Source organism: Lonchura striata, chromosome 2 (assembly GCF_046129695.1).
Source record: "Lonchura striata isolate bLonStr1 chromosome 2, bLonStr1.mat, whole genome shotgun sequence".
In the NCBI taxonomy this organism is placed as follows: domain Eukaryota; kingdom Metazoa; phylum Chordata; class Aves; order Passeriformes; family Estrildidae; genus Lonchura; species Lonchura striata.
The window spans coordinates 5,905,894-5,931,712 of NC_134604.1; the positions used below are offsets into that span (position 1 = coordinate 5,905,894).

The 25,819-nt window shown below is 33.7% G+C and overlaps 1 long non-coding RNA gene across 1 annotated transcript; it reads left to right on the forward strand.

The window, feature by feature from the left end:
- Positions 1 to 22,631: 22,631 nt before the first annotated feature.
- LOC116183415 (uncharacterized) lies at positions 22,632 to 25,169 on the forward strand. Its single transcript, XR_004148048.2, has 2 exons — positions 22,632 to 22,811; positions 24,292 to 25,169. It is a non-coding gene; the product is annotated as an uncharacterized LOC116183415 (long non-coding RNA).
- The last annotated feature ends 650 nt before the right edge of the window (positions 25,170 to 25,819 follow it).

The window sequence follows — 25,819 nt, forward strand, 5'->3', positions numbered from 1 at the left end:
GTACAAAGGGTACAAAGGATACAAAATCTGGGTGCTCCTCTACAAACATGTTTACCTCCTTCCTTCTCTACAGAGAAAGGTATGTCATTTTAAAAACAAATGCTGCTACGTAACTTATATGAAATTAATTTAAAAATACTGCAAAATTTATTCTCTTAATAAGAAAGGAAAATCTAATTTTTATTACAAGCAAGTCTCAATTAGATATAAATGCTGAAAAAATATAATTTTTCTTTGAATACTACAAATACTATAAAGTGTACTATATTCTATAAATACTATAAGGTGTTCCCGTCTGATGGTCATTTTAATGCACTTGACATCAAAGGCTGAAAAACTAGAACTGACTGAAATATTTTTGAAATAATGTCTTTTCAGAGAACTGCAGATTGGTAGCGTGAGAACATTTAACAGGTTTGCATTGATTTTGTTTCACTGTTTGCTAGGCAACTGCTTCATTTAGTAGCTCCAGTACTGATAGCAGAGGTTCTGAAAAATGGCATTACAATCAACCTACTTCTGTACTGATGTGATGGGGCATAGGAGCCACACAATAGCAGACATAGTGTTAATGGGAGTCAAATGGCTCTCTTAGCCTTTGAGCTGAGCCTGGGTAGGAACAAGCAGTCAAATTAGGAATTAAAACATTCCGTTTCCTTTAAAAGACAATGGGACTACTCTTGAAACTCTGGCTCCTGAGAAAGGGGTGTGGGAAAAGAATCTACTGAATCACTATTTCATAATAAATACACTGCTGCATTAAAAGCAAATATTTAGTTGATAGTGGCATTTTCTCTTCTAGTAAAAAATGGAGTGACAAATTTCTGATCTCATAATTTAAAGTAGATATAGCAAGAATTACTCTAAATGCAGGGCAATATTGGTAGAATTGTGTATTTGGAAGTACTAGACAGTGTTAATTTTACTGTGCACTGTTCTGTGATATTCTCCTGCATTTCCATGCAATTTTTAAAGATGAGTTTCTATGGCTGCCTGTACTTTGTGGAACCACAATTTGCTTACATGCTTTTCCTTCATCAACCTCCAATGGTCCTTTGTATTGTTCTAAAATAATCCTTTTGTGAGAAGAAACAGAGGAAGTTGTTTCTTAAACAGAAAGATGATGCTCATTGCAAACAATGACGAATCACTACAAACCCTGACAATGTCCAGAATATCTTGGTTCAGAAACAGAAACTCACCTGAGTGTACCTGCTGACACCACATGGACCTACCCACAGAAACCATTCTAACCAACACAATCACACTGGAAATGGAAACTATGAAACAAGTAGCTCTAGCCAAACCTCCCCTTGGCTGAGACAATTCTTCATCGTTTTTGTGCTGTTCTTGCAGTCTTAGAGTGATTAAGTAAAATTAAATAATGTTTTGTGATTGTAAATATAAAATATTTCTTACACAATAAAAAAGACTTATTCTAATATTGCTATCTACACATATCTCTCACATCACAAAGAGGTAGATTTTTTTTTATTTTAAGAGAGAAATTTTTCTTTTTAAAAAGCCAAATACATACACATCCAAAAGTTTCAGTCCTAAAGATCTCACTCTCTTAAGTGGCAGGAAAAAATATTTTTAGATTTCCTATCTAGAAAACAATGTGCAATTGCTTAAGAGAGACAATCCATTCTACTCTAGATATTCCTAAGCTAAAAACTAATATTTTCCATTAATAGTACTCAGTTAAAAAAAAAAGTGTAGTAAAATATAAACATCACAATTAAAACTTTTAACTCTAATTCAAAGACACAAAGTTCTCCTTATGTTACCTTAAATTGCTGCTATGAAGATTTACTATTTCCTTGTTAGTAATACTCCAGTAGTAAGTCAATATTTTTCCTTTTATCAATAAGTATTACACTAAAAGAAAAGAAAAAACCAAAACAACAAAAACCCAGTAGCAAATCACTAAAAAGGGTGATGGTGTAAACAACAATTAAAATCACAAGTTTTTAAATTAGTTTTCCTTTCTGGAAGCTTGTGTCCAGTTTCTCAAAAGGAACACATCTTCTTGAAAGCAGCTATTAGGTTTACAATTTTTTACAACTTTTGAATGTAGAAAGTTAAAAAAAAATCCATCCCAAACAATAAACTAATCTGTTCTGCACCTTGGGTGTAACAGGCTAATAAAAACATAAAAACACGATGGAAAGTTGCACAAGTTCAGGGGGAGGGGGTTGTGTGGTTATTTTTTTGTTTATTTGGGCTTGCTTTTGGTTTTGTGGTTGGTTTTTTCCCTTTTTGTTTTGTTTTGTTTCTTCTGTGGTTTTGGCTTTTTTGTTTGGTTTTGTTTTTTTGAGGGGGGTTGATAATTGTGTGTTTTTTGATTTACCCTAGAAAAAAAATGTAACTGACACAAAAATGAAAGCATATTCCAAGTATATACTCCTTAACAACAACTATTTTATCTTATTTAAATAAGCTGAAGGTCTGTCTCATGAGATTTAACTATATCTTTATGAACTAGAAAACATGTTTTATATATAGGATGGATGTTTTCCAGTTTGCGTCCATTTTCAATAGTGCAGCTGATCACCACCCCTGCTTCAGAGCAATAATTTGTCTGAAAATCTGGTGGTAGCCAAGCTGTGACCACCAAAGTTCTGGGATGCTGTGGTTCACAGTAAGAAGCAGCTGTACTTTGAGCCTAATACCAATGGTAAAATATCTTTCATTATAATGTAAGATTTGTATACTGTGAAGTGTTAATTACTATGTTTCAAAATACACAAGTTAGTCATGGATGGTTTCACTTTTTTTTTTTTTTATTTGCTATTATTGACTGAAAAATCCCTGCAGTTTAATCTATTTATTATCCTTCAAATGCACATAACTATACATTTGGAATACATTAAAAATGTGCAGTGCATAAGTACAATGAAGCAATGCACTACAGCACATGCTGCATTGCAGAACACAAAAACCTGAGGGAGACATTTCTCTTTTTTCTTTTTATTATTTTTTTTTTTTAACTGAGATTTTTCACATCTAAACTTCACAAACATAGGGATTTTTTCACAGCAAAGCACAGATGATCAGGTGGCAGCTGAGAGAATGGTACTCTATATTGTACAAATGAATAATTACATTTGTATTTCATTTATTTCATTTATTGGTAAGACCCCTGGGTAATTTTTAATTTTAAATTCTCAGGTATCCTAAAATTGTGAAACCTAAAAGATAACCATGTATAAGACATACCATGGCCATGTGCAAGTAAAATAAAATATACTATAGAAGGATACTATAAAATGCATGCTTAAGGTTTCTACTTTGATCAAATATTGCAAAAATATTGGGTGTTACTTTCTTAAGTCCTAAATACATTCATCTAAGTATATGTAAGAAAAATGAGTACTCAAAATAAATCCATTAGATTTTTTTTTAAATATGAATGAGTGTCTACCCAGCATGTGATTTGTCTCTGCAGTTTTCTATAATCAGCTATTTCTGCTGGATTTTGCTAATCTTATTTTTACATTAAGTTTTTCTTCATGTGCATGTGCAAAGGCCAGGATTGTGGAAAGAAGTCTTTCTTATGTATAAGAAATGTATAAGTTTCCTGTCAAAATGGAATGATGATACTTTCAGATAAATGGTAAAGAGTATATATAAATACAGTGAAAATCTCCGCCAAAGAAGTTTTACCATGGACCGTGAATAAAACCACTTTACTTATTGTGCTTTGTTTCACTGCTCAGAAGAAAGTTAGGATAGGATTTTTTCATTAAAAACTGCAAATATGAAGCCTAAATAAACAAAATAAATAGTGAAAAATCAGATAGCAAGAGGTGAAAGACTGACAATTCTTAAACATAATGTATTTCTTATTTATATTTTATTCCACTTGACCCTTGACAGAACCAGTTCTCCTCTTCACACATATTCTTTCTGCCTTTCCACATTAATTTGACTTAAAATGGTACAGCTGGACAGCTTGTTAGAGGTTACTTAATGCACTTGGAAGGCATACAGCAAAAAAACCCACATCCATGAACGTACACTTCATAATCACCTATTCTATTACAAATTTAATTCCAGCTCAGAGAACATGAAATCCAACAATTTAGTTGGCTAATGGAAGGAGTCCTATGCTTTCTGACACTGTTTGCAATTTAACATACCATCTACCAGATACACTCACCAATTATAAATACCTCTGAATTAGATAATGCACATTAATTCTTTAGAAGGTGTAGTGTAGCACTTAAATTTTCTCTCAGTACTAAAACAATACTCTCAGACTAAAACAATAATTCTGCAAAGTGCCAATGTATTCTTTAAAACATTCAAACTTCTCCATCAAGAATTGGAAAAACTATTTTCAATGCATATTATTACTGATTTTTTGATTACTTTAATATTTTATGCCCATATTCTGATGTATTGCTTTGCAGATCTTATTTTCTTTTGATTAACTGTTTCCTTTCAAAAAAAAAAAAAAATCAATGAGAGAATTTTAATATCAGTGGTTTTTACATGTTTCTTCACTGTTACTGCATCCATGAAACTCCACATGAATTTCCATTTTATGCTGTGAAAGTCAACAAAAGATGAGTGGAGACTCAATCCTTAGATGCAAGAGTCAGTGACAGATCTGTGTCAGTCAGCTGCTGATTTCTGTGAATTACAAAGATAAATTCCTCTACTTTACATTTGTTTGTTTTCATACGTGGTGCAAGCCAGAAAACATTCTTGCATGCATTCAAAAATTCCTTATGAACAGTTACCAGATAAGTAGAAATATCAATCATAATTGATGATCAAAATTACAAACAAGATCATTTGATCCCTTTCCAATGAGACACAGTTACATCACTAAGAGAAATATTGCTGTATGTGAAAAAATATTTCTTAGGAGAATATATCTGCTTTTTTCTGACCTTTTTCATTCAAAGTAAAATGTATGACTTTTAAAAGATAGCCTGTCAATGTGATTTAAGTAAACTTTGGAAAAGTTTGAATATATCCTAACCAAAACCAATTAAACTTTTCTTATTATTCTTCTGCAAAATGAATCAACTGCATTAAATTTCCAGTTAATTTTAATTCTTTTTAACATGTATACTAAGGTAAATAGGGAGAGAAGCATACAAATACCCAGGCTAAAAACTTTCTAACATGTTTCATCCTTATCCTTGGTATTCCTTGTCCTGCTGATCAGAAGGATTAGTAAAACTTCATTTTGACAAAGAGACTGACAAATTTTTTCTATAGCAAAGATGAATACCTACAATTGATTACATTGTCACTGTAAACTGTTGCCTTCCAGATCATTCCTCATATCCAGAGGCATATTTCAAGTGTTTATTTTGCAATAAAAGACCCTTTAAAACACTGTATCATCTATGAGTAATGATGCTTCTTAGACTGTACAAAGAAAAGTAATCTCTCCAATGTTTAATTCTGGGAAATCACACTAAGGGAAAAAGGGAGGAAAATTGCTAAATACACACATTCATAAGGAATATTTTATTTCACAAATATATTTAGCATCTTCTCAATCACAGATACAATTGAAATTGAAGCCTTTTCTTTAATCTTGAATAAATCCTATTGTAATAATTTGGAGGCTAAGATGATTAGCTCTCAAAATCTACATATTGTTTTGAGATCACTAAGAGGACTGCAGAAGTTTACATAGTAGCAAAACAATGTAGTCAAGAGAGAGGTGATGGAATAATACACAAAGAGGATGAGTGGCAATGGGGTGGAGCAGAAACCTGAGCATCCACACTGGATGTTTGTGCAGGTGGTGTGGCTATTCTTTAGTCTGTTCATCAGTAGAATGCCTAAAACCAGAAATGAGGTTCATATAATATGCAGATTTTGAACAAAAATTATATAATTCCCACATAATATCTATATTTCTGAATTTTTTGCCACTGAAAGGGGTGATTAAGGCCCATGTGAATTTGATGTGGGTCTACATAGTTTCAAGCATATGATCACTAGAGAAGCAGAATAGAGTTGCTGTATGGGTTGCAAAGCAATTGCAGTACATCTCAGGTATCAAAAGGCAAAAAAGTTTTCATATCTTTAACAAATACAAATTGTATTTGACTTGCTATACCAAATTTCCATCAGTTATACTCATGTAATCCTACAGTGACTGGTTAAAACCAGCAGGGTCACATAAAAACATCCATTGAACAATACAAACAGAACGAGTTAATAAAAATCATAATCTCTTTTCAATTCATGAATTGAGAAAGATATATTGACTAAATATAAAAGATGACTGACATTCAGTGGGTCCCTAAGAACCTTAATGTCCCCATGACTGCAAAGTACAGCCTTGACTGAAGGAAATGCATGTTTTACCTCTTGAAACTTTAAAAGCTATCAGCAGGAGGAAGCTGGAAGGCTTTTATAAAACTCTCTTTATTCATTGAGAATACATTGTTTGTTATCTTAATGGTATCTATGAAACACTGTGAATCACTATCTATCTCTATTAAATCTACTTTCATATTTCTTCTCTCTCCTGCTCTCTCAACTCCATTTGGAGAAGCTGATGAGGCTGAATAAAGACTGCAATAACAGGATTTAATGGGTATAGTATCTGTAGGTAGACAAGGTCATAAGTATTGGGTAAGCAGCAGCAAAGGCAAAGGAAAGAAGTATGGTCTTAAAATCAAAATCTTTCACAAAGCTATTGTTAGTTAATATCCTCAGAAACTGACTCACTTCTTTCTAGGGTGAAATTCTTTGTTCATAAAGAAAAATATTAGATTGTTACTTCTGTAATTCTTTTCCTTTACTTGCTCATTGTTTGTTTTGCTTAGATGTTAGATCTCTATAAAGGCACAGATTAAGAAGACCAGCTCTGCAACTATGGTTACAGAGGAATTTATGTTTCTAAATCCTTTGGCAAATCCATGATTTTATAGAACCATAGAATAGTTTGGCTTGGAAGGGACCTTCAAAAGTCACCCAGTCCTACCCTCCTGCAGTGACCAGAGATACCTTCAACAGGATCGGGTTGCTCAGAGCCCTACCCAAGCTGGCTGTGAATATTTTTAGGGATGGGACATCTACCACCTGTCTGGACACCCCATTCCAGTGTTCCACCATCCTCATTGTAAAAAAAAAAATTCCCTTATATCTACTCTAGATCACCCTTCTTTTAGCTTAAAATCATTGCCCCCCATCCTATACAACAGGGCTTGATAAAAGGTTTAAACTGTGGCTAAACAAACTTTCCACAGGAGTGTAGCAGTGAGTAGCATCACCCAGGGATGCCACCACCAGCAGCAGGGACAACAGAGACAAGTTTCTGTTGTTTAGCAGGGGAGTCCATTTTATTTCCACCCCCCAGGCCATGGGGTTTTATCAGGGCTCCCATGGGAGGAGTTTTAAGATCAGATTATGGCCTCTTCAGAACAGGAAGGCTCCACACAGGAGAATGCAGTGCAGTGTGGAACTTATTTCATGGGTGGTGTCAGCTGTAAGCAGTGTTGTCAGCTTGGCATGTGACATTATGTTTGTTTTAATACACCGATTTAAGTATCTTATATTTTAGGCTATTGAGTAATCATCACTTTTCCTGAGAAATAAATTTCTAATGAACGTTTCTGTTTTTAATTTCTTAACCTGTCATATGGAAATATCAATAGAATTTAGAATTCATCACGTCCAAGAATGAAGCTCTCATATTTGGTCAAGTTATTTTATTGATAGTGCTACTAAAACAATAGTAATAAATTGCCCAATTACCAAATAAACCAATTTTCATATATAGACATTTTTCTTCTCTTGCTCTTCCTTTTCTCCCTCCTCTAGCTCACCACTATTAATCTTAATTTCTTCCTGTAAAGCCTTGAGCCAATGCTGTTCTTGAGCCAGACTCTTCTTACTGTTCCCTGCTGCAGTTACTTCATCCATGTCTATCTTCCTTCCAGCCCTCAATGATTGCTGTATTCTCCCTTCCACCTCTTGGCTCTTTCCCAGACCTTTTCCATCACCTCAAAATTTTCTCTCCTCCATCAGCTGAGGTAGTTTTGCTCCTAAATTCTGAGAAATTAGTTTTTGGTGTAAGTTTGGTTTTCATGTATCTCAAAAATGTAATAAAAAAAGGCATGTATTAGGTCAATATTCATTTAACTCAAAAGTTTATAATTCAGCATTAGCTGTGCAAGTGAGTTCAGTGGAAGCCCACTACAAACATTGGGCTATTAGCCCATCTTAGCAGTAAGAGTCATCAGCACAAGGACTAAATGAACCAATATGCATTAGAATAAAATCAGAAATAAGAATTACAGCCAAAAAATATATGGATTTAAGGGAGAAGAGATTAAGTGAAGGGAAAAGAATTATGGTTTTTTTGATCCCTTCTTATTGATGTAAGCATCAATAAGAAGATATCAAACAAAACATTTGAATCATAACCTCCTAATAAAACATTCACTTCATTTTGAGTGTGTACTTTGCAAACATATGATATCCTACTTGGCATTTTTGGTTGATTAATTCTCTCCAGGTGTAAGTCAGGCACTTTCTCTTACATGCTTGAATACTGTATTCATCAGTCAAGGCATTACATAATTTTTTTTTTCTCTACCATTTTCAGCTACCAAGAGCTGAACTGAATACATGGGAATACAACAGAGGGGTAAAACATTCTCCCAGTCTGTTTATTACAGTAACTAGAGATAATACAGTAGCACTGCATAATAATAATGCATATTAATAAAACAGATCTTTTGCCGGTCTAGTGATTTCATGAGCAAGGTTGATTGCTGGCTGATGTTCTGGTTCTATATTTAATTAGTGACTCACTCACCCCTAGTGAAGACATCAACTTGCTGCACAAAACAACTAAAAAGAGGAGCAATATTTCCAATGTATTGAGGAATGAGCAAGACTACCTCTATTGAGCAAGACTACCCCTGTGAATTTGAATTTTCTGTCAGGACAGTCAGCCAAAAAATGGTGCGTCCTCATGACACGTGCATGAAATAAATAGGAAATCTGAATCATCAGTTTAAAAGTTATTTTATTTAGTTGGTGGGTTTGGTTGTTTACTTTTCAGTTTTGGTTTCTTTTTTTTTCCTACCATGTACCAGATACCAGAGTTAGATATACAAGTCTCTTTCTTGTTGCCTTGTAAAATAGAGTGCTTGTCTTTAAGGTTGTGCAGTCAGAAAATTACAAGTCAGGATAAAGGATGCCATTTATAGCCCTGCTTGACAACTGATGGGTTCTGTTTGTGTTTAATTTAATCCCTTCTGCTTCTGAATAGACTAATATGGGGATCCTAGCAAAAACAGAACTTGTCAAAGCAGAACTTCCCACATCTTCAGGGACCCATCATTGAACTAGTTTCTCTTATTTAAACTATCTTCAAAACCACACACAGCTGTCTGTTTTCCCTGATTTGAATACAGTCAGCTTCCACTATATGTCACCAAATAACTGACATCTAGTAGCATTTTTAGTTGCTTTATTCAAAGATTAATTTTTTGTTTGTTTTTTTTTTTTTTCTTTTTTTAGAAATCATTATTGAAACCATCCTTGTTGGAGCACAACTACGCTGTGCCTGAGCTATTCATCAGCTCATTTTGGTGCACAAACCAGAGACCTGGGCAGGGTTGATGTGTGCTGGGCTTTCACTGGGGCTTCGAGGCAGGATATTTATCAGAATTCTGCATCTAGACACATAGATTACATAGACTTCCTTGTCTGGACTTCATATCAGGAATTTAAGAAAAATATTATTTTGCTTGTTATCCATTTCCAAAAACATATTTAAGATTATTTATTTCAACAATGTGTGATCACTACTAATTTTACTTCCTTATATCTTTCCTATCCTATCTTATTCTTGCACAACTCTTTTAAAACTCTCAAAAATTGAATTATAAAAGTAAAACCTTCTAACAATTTGATTAAAGACAGACTGACTTTTGAAAGTCTGTTAAAAAAACCCTACAACCAGCTTCAAAAGCCTACACTTTTCTTTTTTTGTTTTGCCTATCATAAAAATTTTACCAGAATAGAATGCAGACCATACAGAGAACATACTTTTCTCATGCAACAGAGCATATCTGCTACAGAACTTTTTTTTCTACATTCTTCTCAAGTCATGTGTTATTTCTGACATTTCAAAATTATAAACCTAGCAGAAATAGCAGCTACTAACAAAGGTCTTTCTGTGTTCTTTCCATAGATTTATTTTATAATCCTCAGTGGTTAAGTACAGTAAGGCTTCTTTATTACATCACTCAAAAAAAGCAAAAGAATAATTTTGCACCTTCTGTAATCCTCACTAGAGAGGCTACTTTCTTTTGCCTTACACTTCTGCCCTGTTTACCACAGATTTTTGTCATGGGAATAGCCTGATCTAGTGGTTAGAAATTCTTCCCTGTGAGGGTGGTGAGGCCCTGGCACATGTTTCCCAGAGAAGCTGTGGCTGACCCATCCCTGGAAGTGTTCAAGGCCAGGTTGGATGGGGCTTGGAGCAGCCTGGAATAGGGGAAGGTGTCCCTGCCTGGTTAGAGGGGCTGAAATTAGAAGATCTTTATGGTCCTTTACAATCCAAGCCTGTCTATGATTCTATGATCACCTTTATCTTCTGTGGGCCTCAGTTGTTTATGCTGAGATTAAACACAGCTCCAAAGTTCTAGAGAGTAATTCTAGGCTCTTGAGGAGTTTAGATACTGTGCCAATGAAATATTCTCTTCAATGAAGGACAACTTAAAGGTGTGAAAAGGACTCCTCCCATATGAGAATTTCAAAAGCTGCCTTTTCTTAGGAGCAAAACTTAGCCCTCCTGTGAAGATGTATATAGAATGAAACGTTTAAAAAAAATCTTCCATTAAAAACATTGCACTTAAATTAATTTGTCAGATAATAATATGGATGGAAGAGATTCAGTAAACTTCATCTCTTAAAAATATTTCCTTACACAGGAATTTCCATCTAATTATAATTATTTTTTCTGAATAAGAGCTACAGGATTTTTCTACTGAAGAGTTTTTTTTTCTATTAAGGAACTATATTTTAAAGCTGTTTTCCAATGAATCCTTCATTTAGTGCTTCAAATTCATGCCTAAATTACAAGCAAATGAGTAATCCCTGGGAAGCTAGTGGCATTCTAAATATGTTTCAGATTAAGTATCTGTATAAACATCTTACTCTCTGAGACCCCAAAAGTGAAATATAAAGAATTTCTTCAGAGGTTTTCAGAAACTTATATGTGATTTAGAGAAATCATAAAGGTCTGCCAGGGTCCCGCCTGACCAAGCATCTTCCCAAGGTAATGATAGCTACAGCAAATTCCTTTCCAATTGCATTTGAAGATAAGCCCATTAGCATTTACACAGTTCATTTATAAAAGATCATGATTTAACCCAGTGTTAAATGTGAGACAATAGCAGCAGTGCTAATGTATTACTTATGTATGTATTTTTTTATGTGTTTTTAGAGCAACTGTGGTGGTTTTATTATTTTCTGTGCCTCAGCCAGGGCTCACAGGCATTGTTCAGAATTTATTCACACCATCCAATAAACAATTACTATGGAATTGACTGCTCAGGAGACTTGTCTGCCCACTGGAAATCCCAGGAACCTCCCAAGACAGGAGAATAATGACAGTGAAAATAAAATAGTCCAGCAATGATAAAGAGCAGGAAAACTGAGCCAATGAGTATTCTTCCTGAATTCAAAACCAAGTCAGATTATATTTTAGTTTCAGAAACCCCAAGATTCATACTTGTAGCTTTCTTTAGTTCTGGCTTGAGCAGATACATTTAGAGTAAATTGACAAAATGGAAACTTTTTGATTTATATAAATAAGGACTGTAAATCGCCACAGAAGATGGATATTAGTGATGTTTGGGTTTGTTGGTTTTGGTTTCTTTTAAAATCTAGACCAATCTAACAGTACCCACACCTTTACATGATCTGATTCCAATTCAAATCAGAAGAACAAGAATGAAAAGGCTAAACGAACACTCAATGTCTATTTGCCATGGTGAATATAACCAATATGCATACTTAAGCTACATCTATCAATGTATAAAGACTTTATATACAGAAACCCCCCAGTTTGTTAGTGATTGCATTTCAACTGATTACTTAAATTTCAATATTAAATTTACAATAAAATATTTTAAAGTGTGAAAAAATTGAAAATATTAAGAAAATGTCTTAAAAAGACATTTTTATGTCTTTTTAAGAAAAGAAATATTCATTTGTATATATTTTACACCACAAAAATTCATATGAAGTTCAATACTATCCTAAAAGATAAATAAATTATAATGATTGTTTCATTGTTATCCATTCCATTTATTTAAGACTAGTGCTCATTTAAATATATAAACTGCATATAGGGAAGGTCACAGTTGCACCAGAGGAACAGTGAGATCAATACAATCCTAAGAAGTTTATTAAACTGAAGCATATGGCATCAGACCTGCTCTAGACTTTTCAGAGGTTTGAAGGATTCTCCATAGGAATTTGCATCCTATTCCAGTCCTTTTTAAGTCTATTTTGTTTCTTGTTAAAATGTTGATAAATATCTTCATACATCTCTAAATATCTATTATCTAATTTACATTGTGTATTACTTTATGCATGCTTTTATGTGTAAAGTGGGATAGACAATTCACCTTTCTGCAGGCTGATTCACTCTACGTGCTTCTCTAGTGAAATTAAAGTATTAGTGCAATGTTATTTATCTTAGTGGTAAGGGATTTTCTGTATTTGAAAGAATTTTATTTATCTTGCTTTTGTTCTTAATATATCTCTAATGATACCTCAACATCCTTCAGCATTAGGAAGTATAAACATTAAACAAAGTAGTTTAGGTAGTGACAAAACATAGGTGCATAGACAGTGTGCAGAACACTCCATTAAGGTTAACTGGTGTTTTCAGAACAGTAGATTATTAGAAATGCATACATAAATGTAATTCTGTCTGAAGGAAAGAAACCCAGCATATTCAAATCAAATTTTAACCTTTGTCAAAAAATAACTTCTAAATATAAAAATTGTAACTATATCCATCTTATCCCCAAAATGACTTCTGGTGTATGTTAAATAAAATGTTAAATAAATGTTAACCCTTCTTTTTATACAATTTATAAGTATGTTTACACCAAAGCTGTGCTCACATAAATATTTCAAAATGAAAGAAAAGAATAGGTCTTATGTCTGGAAATGTATTTATTCTCTCATCATTTCTATTCATAAGTAAAGATTCCCACAGGAACAGAGTTTCTAGAAAACAGGAGTATGACCTGGGAACATGAAGTTAATATAAACCAGAAAGTGACTGTGCAATCTTGGACCCAAAGAATGGTTTGGGATGGAACGGACATTTAAGCTCATCTTGTTCCAACTCCCTGCCATGGGCAGGGAGAGCTTCCACTAAGCCAGACTGCTCAGAGCTCAATCCAACTTTAACACTTTCATGGATGGGTCATCCACAACTTCCCTGGATATCCTATTCTGGAGATAAATAGACAGTTCAACCAATCCAAAAATCACAAGATCTGATTATATATAAGCAGGAAAATCTTGAGAAATAAGAAAAAGATTTCCAGGGTCTGTTCAAATAAACTGCAAAGGTGAATGCAAATTCCTGTATGTAAGGCTATAGGAAAGGAGCTGATGGGACTGAACAGATCTCAACAACAATTGAATGCAGATGTCTTGACTGATGGCTTGTTTTAAATATGAATGAATAAGACCAGAGTTTTTGACTGTTCTCAGATGCCTTAACATCAGTTTTCTAAGTCTCCAGTGCTGCTTTGTTGTTAACTGATTTTTAAAACCAGCAAATTTCTCTTAACTCATCAAAATGTGTTCTCTCCTCTTCCTCCAGTTTGCAGAAGATCTTGCAAACTGAATGATTTATGCCAAGACAGTGAAGTGTTTTTATTCGAAATGCCAGATTTACGAGTTCTGTGTACTTGTTCTTAGATACTTTCATCTCTCCATGCTAAATGGGATTATTTTATACTTCAAAGCGTGTATATCTTTCTTTGAAAAAAAAAAAAAAAAACAACAACCCAACAAAAAAGAAAACCAAATTCTTATATTCTTTCACATATATATGGGAAAGCTTGATGTTAAATTTCACAGAAATGTATGGCCAATAATGACCTTATTTCAAAATAAAAATTTCAGTTGTACATATTTTTATGCAAATTAAGTCTAGTGCATGATTTTTCTTGGCTCTGTTCTAAGCCTATTTATGATACTAACTGACTTTTAATAATATTCTAAGTTGATAAGCCTTAAATATATACTTGATTATTAAAAACTGTTGACTAAAAGGCATGAACTACCAGCTAAGAAGCTGCCTTTTAGGTAAACATATATGATCCTTTTTGCCTGATAATTCTGTTTCAATGCATCTGAAAAAATAAGTTTTGGTCAGACAAATCCTGGAGACATGCATAAGACCAAAGATATGTGTACCAAAGACATGTTCTAAATCCATTTTTAATCTAATAAACAAATAAAGTCAAATATTCCATGTGTCTCTGCCTGCAGATTTTATGAATGAACTAAGAAAGCCAAAACTTAAGGATAAACAAGTTTAAAAAGTGAGAGAAGTCTATATAAGCTTCATGGTAACTGGGTCCTCCTACCAATTCACTAAAATGTGTATTTATACAGAGGATAAACTACAAGCCAAAAATTGTAAAATGTTCCTTCACAAATAAAAAACCCAAAGGCACTTTACAAAAGCATTTAAAATGTCAGAAAATCAGTTCAACTTTTTCACTGCAGTTGTGATTGCCATGAAGAATGAGTGGAGTCGACTGAAGTTCTGCTTATTGTAGTTCTGCATTATTGAATAATGTTCTGATGTAATTAAAGGACTTATATTGGTGGCAGACCTAAGGAAGGCATTGTATCCCTTTGGATTTGCATCAGCAGGATGAATCTGAGAGACTTCATTAGTATTAATATACTGTGTGATCATACAGCTGGAAAAAGCAATCATCCACAGTCTCATGCCACAAGCCTCGTTGGATGCCCCTGAGTCATAGTGAATTTTTGAAGAGTGGAAGTGTTTGGTTGTTTATCAGACATAGTGGAATATTTACTTATATGAAGAGCTGAGCTAGCCAGTGGATGCTATGGCAAAAAAGCATTGGAGGGCAGCGTTCATTTGACAGTTCCTCTGTTAGATACATTTTCTCAGCCCCCTTAATATTGTTTCTAGTCTCTCCAGGGACTCACTAATTTGAACAATGGAGAATGATTTCTAAGAAAAAACTTTTATATAGAATATGTTTCTTACTGAGAAAAAAATGGCCAGGAAGGTGTTTCCCTGAGGTCCTCAGGACTCCTTTGAAACAAGTGCTGTTCTGGTTTCCCTAATCCAGACTTTGTAGGGTTTACCTGCCCAGCCAGAACATGCAGTCTCTGAGCTGGTCCAGGCTTTTGGGATCTGCTCTATCATTCCTATCATAGATCCAGGCTCTCCTCTACCAGCTGCTGAACACCAGGAACTGCACATTAAAGACCCTCAGATGACAATCAGCAGCCACATTACAGCAACTTATTCCTCATACTTGGCTAAAAAACAAGCTTACAACCAAAATTAAGGTTGTTCTTTTCCACAAAGGTATTTATGTATTTTTTAAATATGGACTATCACCCCATGTTACCACATAAATTTGTTTTAATTCAGTCATTTCCTTAAATTACATTGACCAAACATTTCAGTGAGGTTTCTCAATGCACCAGCTCCTCTGGGACATTTATTTACAGCATGCCAACAGCATCTTACAACATGTAAATGTCAGAGAAAATGTGTCAGTGTCTACATCTTCCTTTCACTTCTCAATATAGTGAAATATTGCATAACATTTTTTATGCATGGTATTTTGCAAAGACCAGAAGGGAACACAGCACATATTTGTAGCACCAAAATCAAATTCACATTTTAACAGTTTAAAAGTGTTTATTGTGATATATATAGAAAATTTCAACTGTGATACCTTTTTTTTTTTTTTTTTAGGTTTTAAAATCCCACTTAACATCTACCAATTTTCCTTGGTATTGTGCTCACCCTTCCAATGTCCCCTACATCCTATACTTGACAATTTTTGCTATTTTGTACACCAGCATTCTCCCTAAGTCTTTGGAACCCAGCTCAGGGCAAGGGCATCCCAGCTACTCCCTGGGACCTGCATGGGTAGGGAAGCCAACAGCCTCTCACCTTTCTCCTGGTTATGGCAAATGATATCAACACCACTGGAACTAGTAAATTAGTTCATGTTTATATAATATTAAGACACTTCTGTTCCCTGTTCACAGTCTTAGTGTAAAAAACAAAAAGCAAAACTAAATAAAAAATCTATTTTTGTCCTAAGAATAAAAATAAAAACTATATATTTTTTCATAATGTAATGACTCCTGAATATCAAGTAGGGCAATTATTACTCTGGTGTCACTTAAAAATTAGTTAGAATATATTAAAACTATGTTTTCAATACCATCAATTTTAGTGGTATTTTTAAGAACTTTTGATGGGTTTAGACCTGTAGAAGAGATCAATGGAATCCTGGAGTAGAATCTGGCCATAAAGTGTTTTCTACTAATGATAATTTAAAGTGAAAATAAAATAAAGTTATATATTTATTTGAAAAAAGTTCTTCTCTGTTATTATATGAAGTAACTTAAAGACAGAGTGAAATACACATCATGCACTATGTTTTCCAGATTTGTTACAATGGAATAACTCTGGCACTGATAATTACAGATAAAACTGATGCCTTTGTGAGTCTAACAAGGGAATTGTTGAATATTTGCTTAAGTGCCAATTAATTAACACTGATTTTATACTTTGATGACCTATTTAAAGAAACATTCATAATAACTAAGTAACCTCTTTATGGCATTGTCACGAGGCTAAAAGCTAAAGACCTCCTATGGAAACAAAATTAATATACTGCTAGAGTCACAACACGTCCAAAGCTATTAAAATTTCTCCTGGGACTGTCAAAATAGAATAAACATTTGCAAATAGGAGAGAAAATAAAATCACATGTACCAGCAAAAGGATAGAGGATTTAATTGGATTAACAAATATAACTTGAGGAGATTCTTAAACCACAATAGAAGAAAAGTATACCAAATACTATAAGCTCAACATGTGGAAGAAAACTTTTTGAATGATGTATTGTTCAGATCCATACTCACAACCTTCACTCACACTGCTGATAATTTCTTAGTTTGCATATTTTTAATATGAGAATCATAAAATCATGTTTTATTCTGTGATTTTACTAGAGAACCATGACAAAATTTTCAATGCAACATGGCTCATACTTGAAAAGATGAAAAAAAAGGTGAATTTTATGTGTTTTGCTGTCTTTACCATGTGAACTACAATTCCCATAAATGCTAATGGTATGTACCACAGGTTGAAAGGTTGGTTGTTCACGAAAAATCTTTGAAAAATTAAGTGAGGTTAATAGTTTGACAATCACATGAAATATATATTTATACAGCCATATGGGCATAATGGAAGGGGAAAAAAATTAAATTCTGAATTCATTCATACCTACTTGGCATGTGTTATCTATGAGCTTCATTTAATACTGAAATTGTATTTATGCTCATTTCATGTTCATTATGGACACAGTTTGATTACTGTTCTAGAGTAGGTATTTTATCTTTGATATTACTGGGAAGCAGAACAGGTCAATAATATGGAATGATGAATAATATGGAATTGCAGGTCTTAAGTCTTCTGATCCTGTGTGCAAAAATATCAAAAGGCATTGGTGTGGTACTGGGTTGCTGGATGCTCTTAAAACCTGAAGTTTAACAGATAAATCCCCCCAAATTCTCAGCCAAAAGAAAACTTTAATATTTACATTCAGTATTTGAAATCCTAAATATTTAAAAGCTCTTCAGAATAATTAAACAGAAACATATTTTCTCTCATCTTAAACATAAAAGAGTTTGTTTTGATAGCCACAAGAATAAAGAAAGTGAGAAATGGCTTTAAATAATGACTTTTTAAATATTATTGTCATATTCAAGATGCTAAAAATAAAGTGACCATAGCCTTTCTTACTGAAATAAGTTAATGTTTATCACTATTTTAGATTGCATAAGTTTTCCTGTAAATTATAAATTTGGCCTGCTCAAAAAGAATCAGGCTTAGAAATGCCAGTAGAATTAATTTACCATCACTCTTAAAAATCCATTCAACAGCACACTTGTACTAAGCTACTAAATCATTATTTATGAAGCTATCTCTGTTCAGCTGAATATAACGAATATATTTTCAAACAAAAAAGATGAACAACTGAACATTTTTCATCAAATGGGAAAAACCTGAGGGACCAAATGGAACTCACCCTCCCTATGCAGTTTCATAGTGGGTTGGGTGAAATTCAAGGGGAAACACACTTGTAATAGAGAGGGATGCAGCAGAATAATTGCACAGTGTGTTCACTGCACTCCTATCCCCCAGGAATTCTTCCTTGGAAACAGTAAAATTGTTTATAATACTAGACCATACAGGGCCAAAACAAATGAACAATTTACCACACAGCTGCTATTCCCTAGTCTCTCCAAATTTACTACAGTAACAGTGACTGAATTGGACTTTTTTGTGTTAGAGACTATAAGAACATATTGTTGCTTTCTAACACCTTACAGATTCTCTACTTATTTCAGGAACTTATAGTATCCCCTGGAAGAAAATAAATCAGTAATTTATCAAACAAATATCAAGCAAAAAGTACTCTCAGAAATAGTCCCTTTTCTTCTCATCAGCATATTAGCAAGTTTCTAGAGCAGACCCAGAAATTCTTGCATGAGATTTAAAAAAAAAAGAACTGAAATAGATTTTCTGTCATCCCACCTACACAAATCACACCCTCTACCCCCTTATTACAAAAATTATCATCCTTTACATAAATGGGTCAAGCCTAACTTTAAAGGTTTTCTGTTACAGGCAATTCTCATAAAATCTCACTACTTTGGTGGTTACAAAGTTGTCCTCAGCTGTACTCATTTCCACCTTAATTTAATTAATTTAATTTTCCTCTCTTTTCTTGTGTTAATAATAACTTTTAAAAAAGGTTTTGTTCCCTCACCTCACCTTCCCCTTATTCAATATATATCACACATAGAACATCTTTCCCTCTTTTTTCTACAAGGTACATTTTCCAACCATAAAAAAGTTATTTTCTGCTTATTTCTTGTATTGTGTCTATTCTAGTCTAAAATAGCCTTTTAGGGAAAGAATTAGCTTTTCGGAATTGCAAATATGCTTTTGACAGGGTCTTGTAAAGTTGTCAATTTGTCTTAATTTCTTCCACTCTTTGAAAGCTTGAAAATCTCTCCCAAAGTTTTGTGTATTATTATGGTCAGACTAATACATTTTTAATTCTTTCCTATCAGTCATTATGGCCCTGTGCAGATCTGTTTGAAAATATAAGATTTACTATATCATTGCTTTAATAATTCAGTAACAAGTTTTGTCCAAATCCTAGAGCTTCAAAGTGAAAACCTCAGAAAAGACCTCCAAGATCATCAAGTACAACACTGTCAACCAGAGCATGGCACTGAGCCAGTTATTTCTTGACCACTTCCAGGGATGGTGACTCCACCCTGGGCAGCCTGTTCCAATGCTTGACCAGTCTTTTAGTGAAAAAAAAATCTTCCTGATATCCAGCCTGAACTTCAATAAGGTCTTTCTTCCCTGAGCCTCCTGTTCTCCAGGTTAACATCCCCATAAAACTCTGTAGACTCTTTACCAACTTCATTGCCCAGTGAATTAGTTTCTACCTCCATAGGACTGGGGATTTTTTGTTTTTTTTTTAGTCTTCCTATTACTTTCCTTGTATTCAGAATCCATGCATTTGTATCTTAGCATCACTGGGTGCCTTGTCACTGGCTTCTGAGGTACTACTAGCTTCAAGACCTTTCAATGTTCCCAAAGTGACTATTCCATGAGAAACGTATCCTCAAAAATCAAAACAGCAGCAATACTCCATTTACTAATTTTCAAAGTGATTTGGAAAGCAGGTACTAAACGTGTGCAGAGAACCACTCTGGTATGTCTCACAGAATGGCTTGAGTTGGGAGGGACCTAAAAGTTCATTTATCCCAATCCCCCTGCTATAGGGACACCTTCACCTGGACCAGGTTGTTCAGAGCCCCAGTCCAACCTGGTCTTGGACACTTCCAGGAATGGGAGAGCCACAGCTTCTCTGGGCAACCTGTGCCAGGGCCTCATCACCCTCAAAGTAAAGAATTTTTTTTGTTATATCCAATCTAAACCTCCTGTCTGTCAATTTGAAGACATTTCCCCTTGTTCTGTCACCCTGTGCCCTTATAATTAGTCTCTCTCCATCCAACTTTCTTGTAGGCTCCCATCAAGTATGCAACAAGAGTTGATTGGGATAAAATTCACCATAATTATTAGTTTTATCTCCACGCAGTCATGTCCATGTAAGATCAGCCACTCACTAGCTTGAAAATGTTCATTAGTCAGAAAGCACTTTAACTTACTGTCATCCAAATTATTTTTAAGTTCCTTGAAATGTATTTACTCAAAGTTAGAAGCATTTCCTCCTTTTTACTGAACACAGACATGTAAAAAGCATTATTGAAATATAATTGCCCAGGATTTGGGAAAACCATAATACTGTAAGTGGAAAGCAATACTCTAATAATAAAGTAAATAAAATTTGAAAAAAAAATTTAGAAAGTAAAATCTGAATAAAAGAAAACAGTAATCCAGAAACATAAAAGCAGACAGAGAGAACATGAAATGCATGTAGGTACAATTGAAGATGTTCACAATTTGCCAAGCATTTCCTGATAAGAGGAAGATGCATTTCATGCCAATGCAGATGAATATCCAGAAATGTCACAATGGGAAAAGATTTGAAGAACAAAAACAACCTATCAGCTGTCTTTAAATCTTGATTTTTTTATGTTGCCTTCTTATTTTAGGAAATGCTCACCCATAATAGTACATCAAGGTAGCTGTTGTCAACAAGAGTGACTTTCATTGCATTTTTATCTTTACTGGGTCTATATTATTACTAATTCAACTTAAAAATGCAATTTATTAATAACCAAAAGCAGTTCTATGACATAATTCAAACATTTTCCCTGAGGAAAAATATCATGTTTCTTCTTTTGAACTTTTCTAAGTGAAGGTTAATATAAAATAATACTTTTAAAATAACAGAAAGACATTAAATGCTAAAGCAGTCTCATAACTCTGAGTGCCATTTATGCCTCTGCCCCAACAGTGTCTCAAATGAAAAGTTCACATTATAGATATGTGACCCTCTGCAAAATCAATGCTGTGTGGTAGAATATGGAGCTAAAACAATTAAATGTATGTTCTAAATGTCACTCTGATTCTGATCTTTTCATAGCCTGCAATGATTAATCTTAAAATAAAAAAAAAATCTGAGTTTGAAAATCAGTCTGAACTTCATCAAAGGAGACAAATACAGCAGGAAAACACATCCTTTAATGATTATTTTATGTGGTACCTTTCTAAATTCCAGGAAAAATGGAAAAATGCACATTTTTTGTACCAGTTTAAAATATATATATATTTGCATCCACACTATAACAAAAATATTGGCATTAAAATATTATTGAAGGAAAATGAAAAGGAAATAAATTAAAATAAAAAAAGGGAAGGGAAGGGAAGGGAAGGGAAGGGAAGGGAAGGGAAGGGAAGGGAAGGGAAGGGAAGGGAATTCTTTCCAGATAAAACTTTTATTTGTGTGAACCAAAGGAAAAAAAGAATGAATTTTCAGGGTTTTTTTTTGTTTAATTCTTTTTCTGCCCATTACTCTTGAAGAAAATAAAAGAAGGAAGAAAAAGTGAGAAATGTAAGTATGTTTTCTCTTAAAATAAAATTTCTGTTGTCAGACATTTTGATTACAGTCACTATCAATAAAAATATAAATTATGTCTACTTATTAGCTATTTCAAGTATCATGTGAAATAGTTATCAAACAGCTTGGTATAAATTTTTAAATTATTTTTAGAGCTATGTAAAGCAACACAATTTTACCCTTTTGATGTATTTTTACATATTTATATAGGAATCCATATGGAAAATATTACTCATTCCACAAATTAAAACTCCATCTCTTCAAATGTTAAGTGCTATTCTTTTTGAGTTGCATTTCCAGGGAATTAAATGGTTCTGACAGAGGGCTGAAATGAAGCAGTAAACACATTCTAAGAGATTATCTATACTATTGTGGATAATATTTTTTTCTTAGAAAATAGGCATGGATTTTGTTCATAATTTATTCCATAGGAAAATGTTAACTATTATTTAGTCTTTGGATATCATTAACACTGATTGTAAATGCTTAGTTCTTGTATTTCTGAATATAAACTACAGTGACTCTTAAGCTATTTGTGCATCCCTGTTTTCTTTGGCGTCTCAAAATTAGCTTTTCTTTAGGTACAAGCTCAGACTGACATGATGCAATTTTACATAAACTACTGTGATATTGGAATAGATTTTTAAAGTAAGTAGTATTTGATAAAGAAATGTTTATTGATTATATTGGTATTTTTATGTTTTTAATGTTTCGCTATTTTTTTAGCTTTGCTTTGAATATAAAATGACCACACAATGTAGCTTACAAGTCCTTCAGATTCTTGGCAAGCAAATCCAGTGCCTCAGACAGCCCCAGCACTCCTGACCCGGACCTTTTAAAGACAGAATGTATAAAGAAAGCAACTGACAGCATTCTAACTCAAAATTAAAGCCTTTGTTTTTGGGAATGTGCTAAAATGGATTCACCCAGGTACTTATAATATATTCTTTTAACAGTAGAAGATGGTAATCACAATGAAAGAAATAGACTGAAGGAAACAAACAGTAATAAAAATCTGTGTGAAACTAAAAAATGCTTGACCTATGTTGAGCATTTCAGTACTACCTCGAGGGAGAGAAAGAAGTGTCAGTGGAAACACAAAAAATGAGCATACACATGCAAAATTTAGAGTTTTACCCATTCACATGGATGAGACTGAAAAAAAAGGTTTTCCCATAGCACAGAAACAACTTAATTCAAACAGATGTGTCCTACTTATGGTGTGCACTGTCTCCATCCCACATCAATGGAATTAGGCTACAAAAAGATAATTAATTTTAAAATAAATTTACTTTTTAAAACCAAATATTCCTGATCCTTCTCACTGAGTTGTGCATGAATAGAACAGGGACAGGGTTTTTTTTTTTTTTTTTTGTCCACAATGGCTGAGAGCCTGAGATACTTTGAAGTGCTAAGTGATTTCCTTTTAACTCAAAAATGAGAGAGTAGAGAGGCTCTGTTGTTTGCCCAGTCCTGGATGGCTCAGGCTTTTGTTACAAAACTTTCATACCTCTCCAGGTGTCTCAAAGTACCTAATGAAATTTTGAAAAGGCTCTATATCTGAGTTCATACTTTTTGTGATCTTCGGAAAAACTTTGTCTTCAATAATAATTCTGAAAGAGATTTAACTTTGGTATTTTATAAAGCCACTTCTAAAGGATGAAGATATTATTAGCTATTTAAACTGTTAGGACAATTGTCAAAGTAGGTCTAGGGTGAAAAGGTGGGTCATTTCCACCAATTAAAGAAATTAGTTTGTCCAATATCAAAGTTGTTGTTTGATGTAGAAAATGGAAATTAAGATTGTTATTAACAGAGAATCTTAATGCAATTAGTTTGGCAAACCACGTATTGTCTGTAAATTCTATCTAAAAGTTAACAACACTGCCTAAAACAACACAAAAATTTTTCTTCTCCACATATTCACTCATCTGTTTTAAAATTGTTGCTTTTGAAAATCTCAAAATCAGAAGAAAAAACTGGGTAGGAGCAGAAGGATTTTTATACTTAAGTACTGCAGAATCTTCAACATTTAGGTAAGGATTTGAGTTTTTAAGAAGAAATTCTGCCTCATTAGTCTAATGTTACCCAAAATGTACAGTTTTAAGTTCAAAATAGAAAACATTATTTATTTTTAAAGGTTAAATGTGTTGAAATGTCTCCTACTATAAGAATTGCATAGGAAACCAGTGAAAGCATAAGAAAACTGTTGTAGCAGCAACAGAGAAAGAAGTCTGTAATAGACAAGGAGATTAAAAGGGTGGCATCGTGGTGGGTACACGCAGATTATTAAAAGAGATCAGATGGCTCAGGAGAATGAAAATTTGATAAGGAAATTTTCATCTCTGTTTCTGGGTTCAGGATCTCACCTTTTTTTAAAAATTTTTTTTCTCTATTAACCTTTTCACAGTATGTTGCAGAATGAGAAAACAGGAGAGCACCTGGGCAAGAGATCCCCCTGACTTGGTCTCATGCAGCTCCATGCAGCACTTTTGGGAAGGTGGCAGCAAGGGAATGACTGTGTCACATGGCTGGGAATACAGACCTGTGCTAAGAATAAACTACTCTAAAATGAAAACAATTACATAGAGATGTAACCTTTATGAAAGTCATAATGCTAGATTTTTTCATGTTATTTTCAAAGAGATAACTAACTAAGGAAGATAAATATGTGTTTTAAACTGTGTAATTTTCTGTACATTTGGTGGAGAGCACTCACTGTCTGAGACAGGAAACATTAAAAATATGTCTTTACTGTCTAGCTATAAACCCAGTAGTCTAATGATCATTAGACTAGAATTGCTTAATTCTAATTGTTAATTTGATGTATATCTGATTTCTCCCTCCTTTGTTATTGATAAATCTTCACCATCTTCTGTCCCCAAACCACAAACACAAGTTTCTAGGAAACTTAGCTTTTCACAGACCTAAAACCCATTAGTACAAGTCCTGTAATAGGAAAGAAAAAAAAACAAACAAACAAAAAATTCAGCACTGGTGAAATATGTGGCTATAAATACTGAAATATGTAGCTATAAATATTGTTACACCATGTCAAATAGGAACATTGCTTGGTGTCTGCATGTTAATCTCAAGATTAATTTTGTTATACAGTACAAACCCACTGCAATTCAAAGACTCTGCTTTACCTCTTAAAGCTCTGTTCATAAAATATACATGTTCTAATGAAAAGTAGATCATGGTTTCCTTTCCATGGTAGATGATTGAGAGGCATGCACACTTTAATCTTGTTCAAAAAAGATAATCAACTAAATTTCCCTGAAGTGGTATATTATTTGTTTCTGTCTCTGTATGTGCAGGAATACATGTAGACATCACAGAATCACAGAACCACAGAATGGGTTGGACACTGCCAGAGACACTTTCCACTGCACCAGGTTGCTCACAGTTCCATCCAACTTGACCTTAAACACTCGATATCTTTCTGTGGTTGTGTCCCTGTGTTTATGTATGGAATTGATATTTAAAATTCCTCAAATGCATGTAACAGCTGTATTATTAAGAAACAGGTATAAGAATCTCAATGTCTATCCAATAGTTATTTTGCCAGTAATTTGCTTGAGGAAAATCAAAGGGCACAGGCAATAGTTATCAAACAAATAAAACATGAGTAGATCACATGAAGAACATCCAAGAACATCTCATCTTACAAACATAAGAACCTTTACTAGGCAAAATCAAGGAGGTCAACTATGGTGAATTAATTGTCATGGAAACAGCTGGGAAGCTAGAGGTTTCACTTCAGTACATAAACTTCACTAACATGACAGCTTAAGTATACTTTTAGAATGTCATATATTTAATTTCCTAGTAAGTACATTTAATTGCCAGCCTTCAAGAAAGTGCTTTCAGTAATTTCTTTTCAGAGAAATATTTGCATTTGTGTTTGAAAGCAACTGTATTGAATAAAGCACAGA